Here is a 13,962-nt window from a genome sequence, read left to right on the forward strand (position 1 = left end):
ATAAAATGAAAGTTTCAATCAAAATATAAAATAAGATCTTCAAATGCTTCTTGTTGCGTGGGGACCATGGAAAGTATTAAAGGCTGGTGCCTAACTTCATAATTGTGAAGTTAGGCGTGAAAGGGGAAGAATGGTTTAGATGCAGGGACTGTGCCTTGGCGCCTAAGTTGGGAAAAGACAAGATAGGCGCCACTTATACAACATGCTTTTGTCGTGTGGAACTTTCCTTTGGTTCCACCCTTGCCAAATTTCTGGAGAAGAAGTGTATGCTATTATGCATCATTGGAAAGCTCTAGAAGTTAGACCAAATAGCTCGAGTTATTTCTGTTATAGTGTAGGGAGGTCAGGGTTGACAGCATCATTCACTTTCTTTTCTTTTTCTACAAAAACTCCATCAAATCCATCCGAATGCTACCTGAAATAAACAAAATTGCACATGACTCAAAGTAGCATCTATAGTGACTAAAAGATATTTAATTCTTGATTAAAGTCAACAAATTGAATGCAAATTCACTAGAAAAAGATAGAAAACATGCTCACGCATCAGTGACGCAGCAGAAGCAGGTTGGATTATATCTAAGGAATCAGAACTATTGAGAGCTACATGGAGTTATCGTTTGAATTCAACCTTCATTTGCTTATTGTTTAAGAGGCAAGTGAAGGTGAGACCAAATCCCTATACGTGAGGGTTTTCGAGACAATTCTTGAAGGGAGTACTAGAAGAGGGAATTGTCTGACCAACTATTTCTCAGTGGGAAGCGCCGATTATGCCAGAGAAGGAGAAAGAGAACGGCAGGAAGACCTTATGTGAGAGGGAGTGTGCCAACGGATCTTCGTGACTCAACCTAATCTTTCTTTTCTTTTGAAACCTGCATTGAAACTCTATTCGGAGTTCTTCTTAAATGACTTGATCATCTTTTCAGTTTTACTCCTTACGCACGTGAATTTTGATTCTTCCAGGATGAGCTTGAGCTTATCTTGGTATAATCATGTAATCCTTAAATCTTGGGAGCTCACTGTTAGTGGAATTGCTCTTATCCGCAAACCGTGTTCTTCAAAATTAGCGGAGACTTATTTGCCATTATACGCTTTGTTATTTCTATCAAGGGTCCTTGATTTGAACTCTTTTCTAGAGATGCACCTTAGTTCTTCTTCTTGTGCATTCCACTATTTCAGTACAACTCTGTTTGACCATATACAAGATTTTCTTTCTGATTTCTCACGAATGTTGTTCGTATTGTTCACTTGTCTTTCGAGCTTAATGTCTTTTTGAAAATCAACTCAAGCCTATATTAGTATCATGTATGAATCCTAGCTGTAACCATCGGGAGGTTGATTCCTTAGAGCAAGACTTTTGGACACGAAAGATGAAGCATATAAATGTGCGATATCAAAAGGAGTTTTAGAGCTTTAAATTCTTGTCGACCATAATGCTTATCATTAAGTTAACGCGCTAGAATGCACCATTTGTATGGATGCCTGAATGCGAAGAGAGCTTTCAAATCTCGAGAGAAGAATTAACCTCTGTGCTAGTAGTTATGATAACCGAACTTAATTAACTACTCAAAATTTTTGCGATACATTATCAAAGGGGTTTAGGATGTGCGCGAATACAACCTTGTGAAGTGGTGACGGACACCTGAGAAGGAAGTCTCTGAGTACTGCTTGGATGACGAAAGAGAAAGAACTGTTAAGTAAGTTAAGGTCTTAAGTTGGGTGTTGAGAAAGTGGATAGAGGTGTTAGAATGAACCAATTACAAATTTCAAGAGATCGTAAGGTCGAGAACTTAAGGAGCTACTAAGAGTATTGAAGCCTGTTGAATCAAGAGGATATAAAGAGAGAATTTTGCATCGAAATCGGAAGTTGAGGCAGAAACTACTGTCTGAAGCTCACAAGAGAGTATTTCTAAATTTACCCTGAAATTAATAAAATGAACCACGAAATAAAGGAGATATTTTGAGCAGATAAAATTGAAGAACAAAGTGGCAATGCATGTGATTGCGTGCTTGAAGCATAAGGAAGTAAAGAATGACCACCAGAAGCCCTTCAGAATGCTGCAACCATTGAAGGTTCTACACTGAAGTAAGGAAGAGTAGTTATCAATTTCGTAATAGATCGCCGAGGTCTAGGACAGAAGTTGAGGCTACACGGTGCACTAAATGCCTCTGTATTGATCAGAAACTAAAGCATCAAATATTTTAGTTCCTGAATTTGATAGCCGAGACAACGGAGAAAAGCTACGAAATTCGAGTAAAGATTCTCACTATGAAAAGCCAACAAAAGAGTTATGCATACCTAAAGAGAAAACTTTTCAAGATTAGAAGGAAGTCCTGTATTCGTGAAGGTTACTTCAACAAGCTGGAATCAATGAGTAAATCAAGACTAAGGGGTTGAAGCCAAGGTGTTTCAGGACCTGAATTAATGGCAAGAACGGACTATTTCAGATTCTGAAGAAAATTGGGACAATGGCGTATCGGGTAACTCTAATCCCACATCTTTCGAACTGGTACGATGGATTTCACGTCTTAGTTTTAGGAGTACACTCCTAGACCCGATCACGTATTAGGACATGAACCCGTGCAACTAAGATAAAATCTAACATTTCAAGTAACTTTGGTGGGAATTTATAATATGATACCATTGCCAAGCAGCTATGCAGAGGAGGAGTTACATTAGCAGAGGATGCCGGGGATGGAGCTAGAATTGGATAACACACTTGACAATTCGAATCGAATATGCGGAAGGACTACCCATACCTCTTTTTAGATAATTGAATCTGAATTTTGAGGGCAAAATTCTTAATTAGGTGGGTAGGATGTAAACCCCGAAAAATTAGCGAATAATTAATCAATAAATTAAATTTTAATAAAATAAATTAGGAATGTTAATTTTATAGTTTAATTAGATAGAGCTAATTAAAACCAGAACTTTGACACTAATTTTAAAGATTTTGGCCCAAAATTGGGCTGCCAACGAATTAAATCGGTTGAATTGGACACATGTTGGGCCCAAGCCCAACCCATATAACCATCTCTTGGGCAAGCTTCAGCACTCCAAACCCCTTCATTTGGAGCTTCACGCTGAATATGGTGAGGAACACCAAGGAAGAACCCTAACCCTCACTTCTCACTTCTATTCACCATATCTCTCAATCCAGAGCTCTGATTGACGAGCCGTTTATGGCCACACGTTCGTCTTGGAGTCCACTTTATTTCTATCCAAACAAAGTGGTAAAAACTTTTGTAGTTTGCTCCCAGTTTCCTTTCCCATTTTTGTTTTTGTTTTTGTGTGTATATAGAGTGATTTTGATGATTTTGGTGGTTTAGGTACAATCTAACATTGGATAATTATTGGATTATAATCCAATCATCAATTGATAAGGTAAGAAAACTCTAAACTCTTGTGGTTTGTCCAATTTGTATACCCTTGTGCTAATTTAGTGAGTTGTGTGAATTAGATTGAATTTATGTTAATTTAGAGTTTGAGTTGGTGAATTGGAGCTCTTGGAACAACTCTTGGTGGCTGGATTTTGTAAGTGGAACTTGTGAGCTTGCCTTGTGGAGTTGTCTTGGGTGATATGAAGAAATCGGCCAAGGTATGGTTTAGATTTCTCATATTTATTATGTAAGGTTTTGTGAAAACTTAGCCTAGATGACCATAGGCTAGGTGTGAATATTTGAATGCGTGAAATGTTTAGTACCTTGATAATGATTGTTGATTTTGGTTGATTATTAGCTTGATAACTGATGTTGGTGATGGAATATAATGTTATATGGTGAATTAGTGATAATTAGCAAGGTATTAAGAAATGAACATGTATATGTGATGAAGGATGATGATCTTGTTATCTAGTTGAGTAATTTGTATATGGGATTGTGCATAAAAGAGTATAATTAATTAAATTAGGATGTGGATGTTTTGGCATTTTAAAGTGGTATGTTGTTGTTGTGCTAGATACATGTCCAGGAAGTGGGAATTAAGTTTGGTTTTAATGAAAATTGAGGTTTGAGATTTTTTGTGAATAACTGATTTTTACCCAAATTTTGGTGAGCCATAACTTGGCTTCCAGACTCTCAAATGATTTCAAACTTATTTCAAATGAAAATTGGGTCCGTGAAGTCTATGCCGTTCGAAGAGCGGATGAAAAATGTTTTAAAATGAAAAAGTTAAGCGCGTCGAAAGTTTAGTACTCAAATGTGAAATTCTACAGGCTTCAAACTTAGCAAAATTTTTAATAAAACGTTCGCCCACACGAATGCGTGACCTGTGATTTCTATGTACGCATACCCTTCATTCACATATGGTAGCCACTTCCTCGTGTGCATGCGTGCGCGAATGAGACTATGCGTATGCAAAATGGGTTAAAATGTATGCCCACGCGTACGCGTGGCCCAAGGTATATGCGTGCACAAAAATCCTCATACGCAACCATACGCTTCTGTTTGGCTCACATGCATCTGCGTTAATAGGGAATGCGTACACGAACTGGTCTGTTTGTACGACCACGCGTACGCATGGCCCACGTGTACGCATGACCCCTGTTTCAGCAAAAATGGGGTTTTGTGTTTTAAAGCTTAATTTCAAATCTTTAAACCTATATTTTCATTCCTTTGGTCCCAGATTTTGTTAGTAAGCCTAGTAATGAGTTTTAGCTAGGAATAGGTGGTAACTTAGGGATGAAGAAAGTTTGAGAATTGATGATTTAGGTATGAGGAAGTAGGGTGCAACTGCATATGTATATATATACTACCTAAATTATAAACTGGCTTAAGAGAAGAATAAATGTTGCATTTGAGTACTCTTTCTCAAAAGTGCGACCCCATAAGATGGTGGAAGGTGAGGATCCCCTTTTTTGTTCCTCCTGATATTGTAAAATCGCCCCCAGCGAGATGGTGGGAGGTTAGGATCCCCTTCTTTGTTCCTCTTGGGCATATGAGAATGTACCTCCTATATAGACGCAAGGGTTATGGTTTCACCCCACTTGCTCCAGGTTGGTTAGTATAAAGGCTCCCCGAGTAGATGGAAGGGTTGTAGTTTTGCCCCATTTGCTCCGGGTTAAGATGAGTTATATACAAAAGTGAAATTATATGGTGAGTAAGTAATGAATGATTATGAAATATTAATGTATAAATATGAAATGATTATCTGAGATATGAGTTTCTCTAGGTAAAGTACCGTGGCTTGCCACCACGTGTTCCAGGTTGAGACTCGATACTCCGTTGACCCTACATTGTAAGGGTGACCGAGCACTTATAAATTCCGGGAAAGGTTAACCCCCATTGAGTAAGTTTTATATATATATATATATATATGAATTATGAATGAGAAGAGAAAAAGCTATGCATAGACTTATGGGGATGCGCGACGGGGGACAATCCAGGGTTTAGCAGCTAGACTTGTCGGGTTGGCTTGATAACCGACAGATGAGACTCATCAGCCATAGGATAGGCATGTATCATATGTATATTGTTTGAATTGCTTGCTTTTTCATTAATTTGGATTGCCTAAGTGATTATAACATGCTATTTGTTATCTGTATTACTTGTATTCTACCTGTGATTGTCATTGTCTACTTGTTTTCTTTGTAATTTCACTGGAGATGGAGGAATGGAGGAAAGGTGGAACGATTTAGGATTCTAGTTCAGTTTTAGTTAGATTTAAGGAATTAGTTTAGTTTAGAAAGCCTTAGAGAACCACCCTGATTTATGGTTTCTGTTTTAGTCCTATAAGGTTTATAATCTGAGTATTGGCATTCTAGGATTTTCTCTGGCATTCCAAGGACCTTATATCTTATATGTGTGGTACCTTTACCATGTTGAGAACCTCCGGTTCTCATCCCATACTATGTTGTTATTTTTCAGATACAGGTTGAGAGGCGCTTTGGTAGGCGTCTGGAGCTTCAAAAGCAAGTGAATTAATTTTGGGATTTTCCTTTTGGTCCTTTGCTATATGTACATAGACTCTCCTTATATATATATATATATATATATATATATATATATATATATATATATACTTGTTTTATTTTGTACCTCCTAGAGGTTTATGGAAAACTAGGGCTTTAAACATTTATTTTGGGTTCTAGGCTGTATATTATATATGTAAATATTCTCCGGCCAGCCTTAACTTCACAGGCTGAGTTAGGAGCTTGTTATTTGGTATTCTTGACCCTTTATTCCTACTTTCTGTTTATTTATGCCTTTGAACCTTAGTTTCTTCATACGCAAGTGATCACGTTTCCTGAGCGTTGCTCTTTTAATTTTGTGATTTTGTTTTACCTATTCTTCAAGGCTCCTCATATATTGTATCATTTTCAATATTATTATTATATATGTATATATATTTATTTTTAGAGGTCGTAAAGCCTCGCCACCTCTGTTTTACATCCTAGGTGTAAAGCTCTGTGTGGTAGGGTGTTACAGTTTATGCGGACTTCGAAGTTGATCTGTGCTCCTTTGTGCAGATCCTATCAATATACCCATCAAAGAAATTGACACCACTATCTGCAAAAGTATAGTGAGAATATTTCACAGTGGATTAAAATGAAATATTTTCATAAGTAGAAGAGGAAATTTTTTTTAATATAAGAGAAACCTGACCTGCTGATATCCTTGAGAAAAAAAACAACATGTGGATCCATTCACTTTTCCTCCTTTTTCCCATAAGAATAAGCCCTAAATCATTTCACCACATATTTATCATACATGAAAGACTTAAAACTGAACAAAGGAATAATAGGCATGGTAGTAAATCAAGAAAAAATGATCAAAATAGAGCCTTCCCAATCCACCTAAACTGTGGAAAAAACTAAAAATCAAAAGGGATAGTACAAAATTGTTAAAAATGGCTAAAAAGCTTTCACTTACGAGCATAAGTTTTCTCCAGAACTTGCAATTCACAGTCTTCATTTTGCACTTGATCTTGTTCTTACCCTCCATTTGCTTCTCATTCCTCTTATTTTTTCTGAACCAACACTCTCCATACCCCGAAGATCAAAGCTTCCAATTGCACAAAATACTCGAAGCTAGAAACAAAGAACCATAGAAAATCTCCCAAAATGAAAAAAAAAAAAGAATAAAACACCACAAATGATGTTGCAGTTTATTCTCTCAGCCAAAGAGTAGTAAAGATGGAGCAAGGATGAATCTACATAACTAAATCTAATATATGATTTGATTAATCAAGAAATCAACGCATTGAACAAGAAGTGATCAAATCAAATACTGACATTAAAGTTGCATTTTGTTTGCTGTTGCAATAAAAAATTTAAATAATCTTTTTTAAAGCATATTCTCATTCTTGACACATTAAATCCATCATTACTTATGTCTCATTATCAATTCATTCTTATTTCCTATGTTAGATATTTTAATCACTCTGACCAAATTAAAAGAGTAGGGTTAACAACTTTTATGTTGTTGTTGGCCATATAGCTATTGTTATTCTCATGACAAATTAACATACTCAAATAATCTACTTTTGTTTAGTTTTTATTGCCTTGATGAATGAAGCAAGAGAGATTAGTCATTTCTTCTCTCTTTGTATCTCTTACAAATTTAGTGTATTATATTTGATAAAAAAGACTTTGTGTACACCACAAAATCAATCATGACTTAAACTAGACAATATGTTGCTGAAATTTCTCAGGTTTATTGTTTACTTTCTCCCATCATTTTTTCACTATGACATTGTTTGAGCTTCATAACTCTGTCTTACTAAGAATAAGTTACTTAAATCATGATGAGATTTTATTATTGTGACTACTAATTTGTGATATGTAGTTTAGTTATACAATTATCAATTTGTCATCTTTCAAGTTTTATTTATCTATAACTTCTGAACCAAATGAGTTTGTGTTAATTGTCTGGTCATTTTCATGTTAAATTTCTTGCAATACACAAATATTTAATTTTTTAACCCACTAAAATTTATAATGAGCTATTCTTATTAATGCACTATGTGGATATCTAGCTCAAAATGACTAACGAAATTGTCTTTTATTGAAAACCTATTTTTGAATCAAGAATAAGTAGCACTGTTGGAATGGCATCATATATGAGAATCACTATATGACCTTGGTGGAATCATTTGATCTTTTAGCTTAGTTTTCTTGAAATGGTGTGTTATATTTGTTCAACAAATAATATAATTTGCAGATTGACTAGCTAAACTATAACTATTTCTATTTGGATTGTTTGGGTGAATCTGTTTTGATGGATGAGATTAATGATTTGATATGTGAATATGGCTGCGGGTATTCTTTTACTAAGGCTTTTGGCATAGCATTTGTAATGATTTTCTTTTTCATATTTAATGCTCCTTTCTTCTAGCCAATCTTGCTCTGTTACTGGAGTCTTCTCTTTGTCTTTACAATGAGACGTCAAATTGCACATATGATAAAGTACAAATATATTCATTTAACATTGGAAATTCAAATTATTGTTTACTGTACTCTATTGCTTTTGCAAGTTTTTAAAATGCAATTTATACATGATTTGAGATACAATGTTGCTAATTAATGATGTGTGATTTTTTCTCAGTGATTCAATCTTTCTTTTTTATTTATGAATAATATCTTATTTCAACAGATATGATGAGGAGGTAATGTCCCTTGATGAATCTATTAGAAATGCAAAACGAAAGTAATTAAAGTCCAAGGTATTGGATGTAAGTCTTTCTACTACCTTCTATTTGCTTTATTGATTTATTTTTATTCATTTAGATTAAATTTGAATACTAGCTACAAGTGTTGTTTGAATAATTCTGTAATTCAGTATTCTAAAATCTTAAGATGAGCATATGAATTCAATCATATAAAAGTAACAATGCAGTAACATTCTTTAATCTAAAAAAGTGTTATTATGCTTGCTCTTTTGTTACTACTTTCTATAATTTAGCATTCTATCTAAACACATGATAATTAGTTTAATTAATTTCTCTTCTTTCCGTTATACTTACCAAATAAAGGAATGCATGGAAAATTTTATGAATGAAGCTCATGAGAAGTTGAAGATTAGTTTATTTGCTTTTGTATTAATAAGTATCTTTTTAAGGGATAGGTTATATTGGTTAGTGGTTACTTTAGGTGGAAGGCTGATGTAGTGATGTGTTAGTGTAATTTGAACTTATTATTCTTATTATAGTAGACATTATAATTATGCATTTGGACTTTTTTTATTAATTCATATGTTTCTTTACTGATATATTCGGATTTAATTTTTTCGTTCTGTTGATAAGTTTCTTGCTAATTTTCTTTTTTTATTGATATTTTATATGGTGAAGTTTTGTTCAAGGAGTTTTTTGCAAAGCATGATAATAAGAAGAACAAGAAAATTCTGAAGAAGTGTGTAGCTACCAATTGAGAAGAAAGAAATTGCATAAGCCGATAGGGTTCATTGATATATTGGTTTGTGTTTCTAGGGGAAAAAGAGCCAATTTTTCATTTAGGTGTGTGTTTATTCTTTATCTTTTCTATCACTATTAATAGTATATTTTATTTATGTTCATTTGAAGAGTAAGTTGAGTGTTATATTATTTTATTTGAAAAACGATTGACAAAAATTAATAGCTTAGGAATTATATTAATGGAGGGTGGGTGATACTGATAGAATCTTTTTGCATATTTGAATTATGGGTCAGATATATCACTACGTCTTTAATTTGTTAACTGCCTTAATAGTTTTCATAACTCTTTAAGTTTATAGGACCTTTAAATTAGTTTTGGACTTTTGCAAGATAAAGTTAATATACTTTTTTTGTATATATTTTCAGATATCTCAAAAACAACACCTTTTCATATATTTTTATTTTTATTTTATCATAACATAAATTTCACTCTAATAAAGTAGGTTTTTTTTCTGTAGAGTTTTTGAAGGCGAAGTACTTGATGAATGGTGAAGTTTCATTGATTCTTGAGTATGAGCAGCTTCAACAAATTTATGATGATCCCATGAATCAGGTTGCTCAGAGAGTGAAATCCTTTATGTTGCTAATGTGTGGATTCAGCATAAAGATCAGTTATATAGTTCCTTTTTAGGGTCTTTGGACTGTCATGGAATTCATGGTATTAAGATAAAGACCAGATTCCTGTTTTCTTTTTTGATAGTTGGTGCGCAGAATTTAACTTCGCACAACTAAACCAACAAGTGCACTGGGTCATCCAAGTAATACCTGAGGTAAGTCAGGATCGATCCCACAAGCATTGTGATTTGAAACAAACTGTGGTTATCTTGTAGATCTTAGTCAGGTGGATAGAAAAGTTGTTTGTTTGTTTGAAGTGCATAAAAGGAAAATAAATAAAACGTTACTCAAGTGATGGTGAATGCAATGATATGAAGATGGTTAAGGCTTGGATATGCTTTGTTCTTCTGGATAATTCCGGTCTTACTGTCTTCTTTACCTGTGAATGACTTCTTCTATGGCGGCTGTATGTGATCAACGCCTTTATTGAGAGGTCGTCGATTCTCCTCCAGAGCTGAACCTCAGGGTTAGTGCAGATCCAGTCTAATTGAGGGTGAAGCTCTTGCATTTCATTCTCCTTGATGATCCTACTTAAAACGCCACAGACAAGGTCGAATCTTCCGGATCATAGAATGATGCATCTTGTGGTTCTAGCCTTTACCACAAAGACTCTAATCTTCCTGTGCCTCAACTGAACTGATGTCTCGAGAAGTCCCTAATGAAGTCGTGGATTAGTCGTCTAAGATGTATGATCAAGCTAGTGGTTCATCATTATCCGATGAAAGACTTACTCTGAACCCATGTAGAATGAGATAACCTTGTGCCGGTTCAACACATTCATAAGGATGAAGAACGAAAATACATCTTAGAATAGAGAATCAAACACGAATTGAGATAGAATAGTAATACTTTATTAATCCATAAAACTCAGCAGAGCTTCTCCCCTCAACCTAGGAGGTTTAGAAACTCATATTGTACAAAATAGTGATAAATTCGAATGGAGCAAGAAGAAGATCGAAGATCCTTAAACAAGGGTGATCTTCTCCTTTAAATACTAAACTAATGACTAAGGATTACATAAAAAGGGTAAAATAATTTTTTAGTGTGAAAATCCACTTTTGGAGCCCACTTGGTGAGTGTTTGGGCTGAGCCTTGGGTGTCTCCACGAGCTACGGTGGCTCCTTGGCATTGAACGCCTACTTGGGGGTCCTTCTTGGGCGTCGGAATGCTGGCTACTCCCTTGTGGGCGTTGAATGGCTGGACTGGGGTAGATGGCTGGCATTAAATGCCAGATTTGGGACTTCTATTCTGAAGCAAAGTATGGACTATTATATATTTTTAGAAAGCCCTGGATGTTTGGTGCGCGAAATTGTGAACAATACTTTTCACAACTCTCATAATCCCCGGTCATGAACCCCAAAAACTTGGTAGCTCAGTACCATGGCATTACATAACTTCGCACAACTAACCAGCAAGTGCACTGGGTCGTCCAAGTAATAAACCTTACGCGAGTAAGGGTCGATCCCACGGAGATTGTTAGTATGAAGCAAGCTATGGTCATCTTGTAAATCTTAGTCAGGCAAACTCAAATGGATATGGTGATGAACGAAAATAAACAATAAGATAAAGATAGAGGTACTTATGTAATTCATTGGTAGGAACTTCAGATAAGCGCATGAAGATGCATTCCCTTCCGTCTCTCTGCTTTCCTACTGTCTTCATCCAATCCTTCTTACTCCTTTCCATGGCAAGCCTATGTAGGGTTTCACCGTTGTCAATGGCTACCTCCCATCCTCTCAGTGAAAACGTTTGCCTATGCTCTGTCACAGCATGGGGTAATCAGCTGTCGGTTCTCGGTCAGGCCGGAATAGAATCCATCGATTCTTTTGCGTCTGTCACTAACGCCCCGCCTGCTAGGAGTTTGAAGCACGTCACAGTTATTCAATCATTAAATCCTACTCAGAATACCACAGACAAGGTTAGACCTTCCGGATTCTCTTGAATGCCGCCATCAGTTCCCGCCTATACCACGAAGATTCCGATTAAAGAATCCAAGAGATATTCACTAGAGCCTCGGTTGCTTGTAGAACAAAAGTGGTTGTCAGTCACCTTGTTCATGGGTGAGAATGATGATGAGTGTCACGGATCATCACATTCATCAAGTTGAAGAACAAGTGATATCTTGGACAAAGAACAAGCGGAATTGAATAGAAGAACAATAGTAATTGCATTAATACTCGAGGTACAGCAGAGCTCCACACCTTAATCTATGGTGTGTAGAAGCTCCACCGTTGAAAATACATAAGAACAAGGTCTAGGCATGGCCGAATGGCCAGCCTCCCAATGATCTAAGATAGCATAAAAATGAAGATAGCTACCAAAGTCTTAGATCAAAAAACAATAGTAAAAGGTCCTACTTATAGAAAACTAGTAGCCTAAGGTTTACAGAAATGAGTAAATGACATAAAAATCCTCTTCCGGGCCCACTTGGTGTGTGCTTGGGCTGAGCAATAAAGCATTTTCGTGTAGAGACTCTTCTTGGAGTTAAACGCCAGCTTTAGTGCCAGTTTGGGCGTTTAACTCCCATTTGGGTGCCAGTTCCAGCGTTTAACGCTGGGATTTCTGAGGGTGACTTTGAACGCCGGTTTGGGGCATTAAATCTTGGGCAAAGTATGGACTATCATATATTGCTTGAAAGCCCAGGATGTCTACTTTCCAACGCCGTTGAGAGCGCGCCAATTGGGCTTCTGTAGCTCCAGAAAATCCACTTCGAGTGCAGGGATGTCAGAATCCAACAGCATCTGCAGTCCTTTTTAGTCTCTGAATCAGATTTTTGCTCAGGTCCCTCAATTTCAGCCAGAAAATACCTGAAATCACAGAAAAACACACAAACTCATAGTAAAGTCCAGAAAAGTGAATTTTAACTAAAAACTAATAAAAATATACTAAAAACTAACAATATCATACCAAAAACATACTAAAAACAATGCCAAAAAGCGTACAAATTATCCGCTCATCACAACACCAAACTTAAATTGTTGCTTGTCCTCAAGCAACTGAAAATAAAATAAGATAAAAAGAAGAGAATATGCAATGAATTCCAAAAACATCTATGAAGATCAGTATTAATTAGATGAGCGGGGCTTTTAGCTTTTTGCCTCTGAATAGTTTTGGCATCTCACTCTCTCCTTTGAAATTCAGAATGATTGGCTTCTTTAGGAACTTAGAATCCAGATAGTGTTAATGATTCTCCTAGTAAAGTATGATGATTCTTGAACATAGCTACTTATTGAGTCTTGGCCGTGGCCCAAAGCACTCTGTCTTCCAGTATTACCACCGGATACATACATGCCACAGACACATAATTGGGTGAACCTTTTCAGATTGTGACTCAGCTTTGCTAAAGTCCCCAACTAGAGGTGTCCAGGGTTCTTAAGCACACTCTTATTTGCCTTGGATCACAACTTTATTTTTCTTTCTTTTCTTTCTCTTTTTTTTTTCGTTTTTTTTCGTTTTTTTTTTATTGCTTTTTCTTGCTTCAAGAATCATTTTAATGATTTTTCAGATCCTCAGTAACATGTCTCCTTTTTCATCATTCTTTCAAGAGCCAACATTCATGAACCACAAATTCAAGATACATATGCACTGTTTAAGCATACATTCAGAAAACAAAAATATTGCCACCACATCAAAATAATTAAACTGTTATAAAATTCAAAATTCATGCAATTCTTTCCTTTTCAATTTAAGCACGTTTTTATTCAAGAAAGGTGATGGATTCATAGGACATTCATAACTTTAAGGCATAGACACTAAGACACTAATGATCACAAGACACAAATATAGATAAACATAAGCACTAAAATTCGAAAAACAGAAAATAAAGAACAATGAAATCAAGAAACGGGTCCACCTTAGTGATGGCGGCTCTTTCTTCCTCTTGAAGATCCTATGGAGTGCTTGAGCTCCTCAATGTCTCTTCCTTGTCTTTGTTGCTCCTC

The sequence above is a fragment of the Arachis hypogaea genome, chromosome 9, assembly GCF_003086295.3.
Source record: "Arachis hypogaea cultivar Tifrunner chromosome 9, arahy.Tifrunner.gnm2.J5K5, whole genome shotgun sequence".
Taxonomy (NCBI): Eukaryota; Viridiplantae; Streptophyta; class Magnoliopsida; order Fabales; family Fabaceae; genus Arachis; species Arachis hypogaea.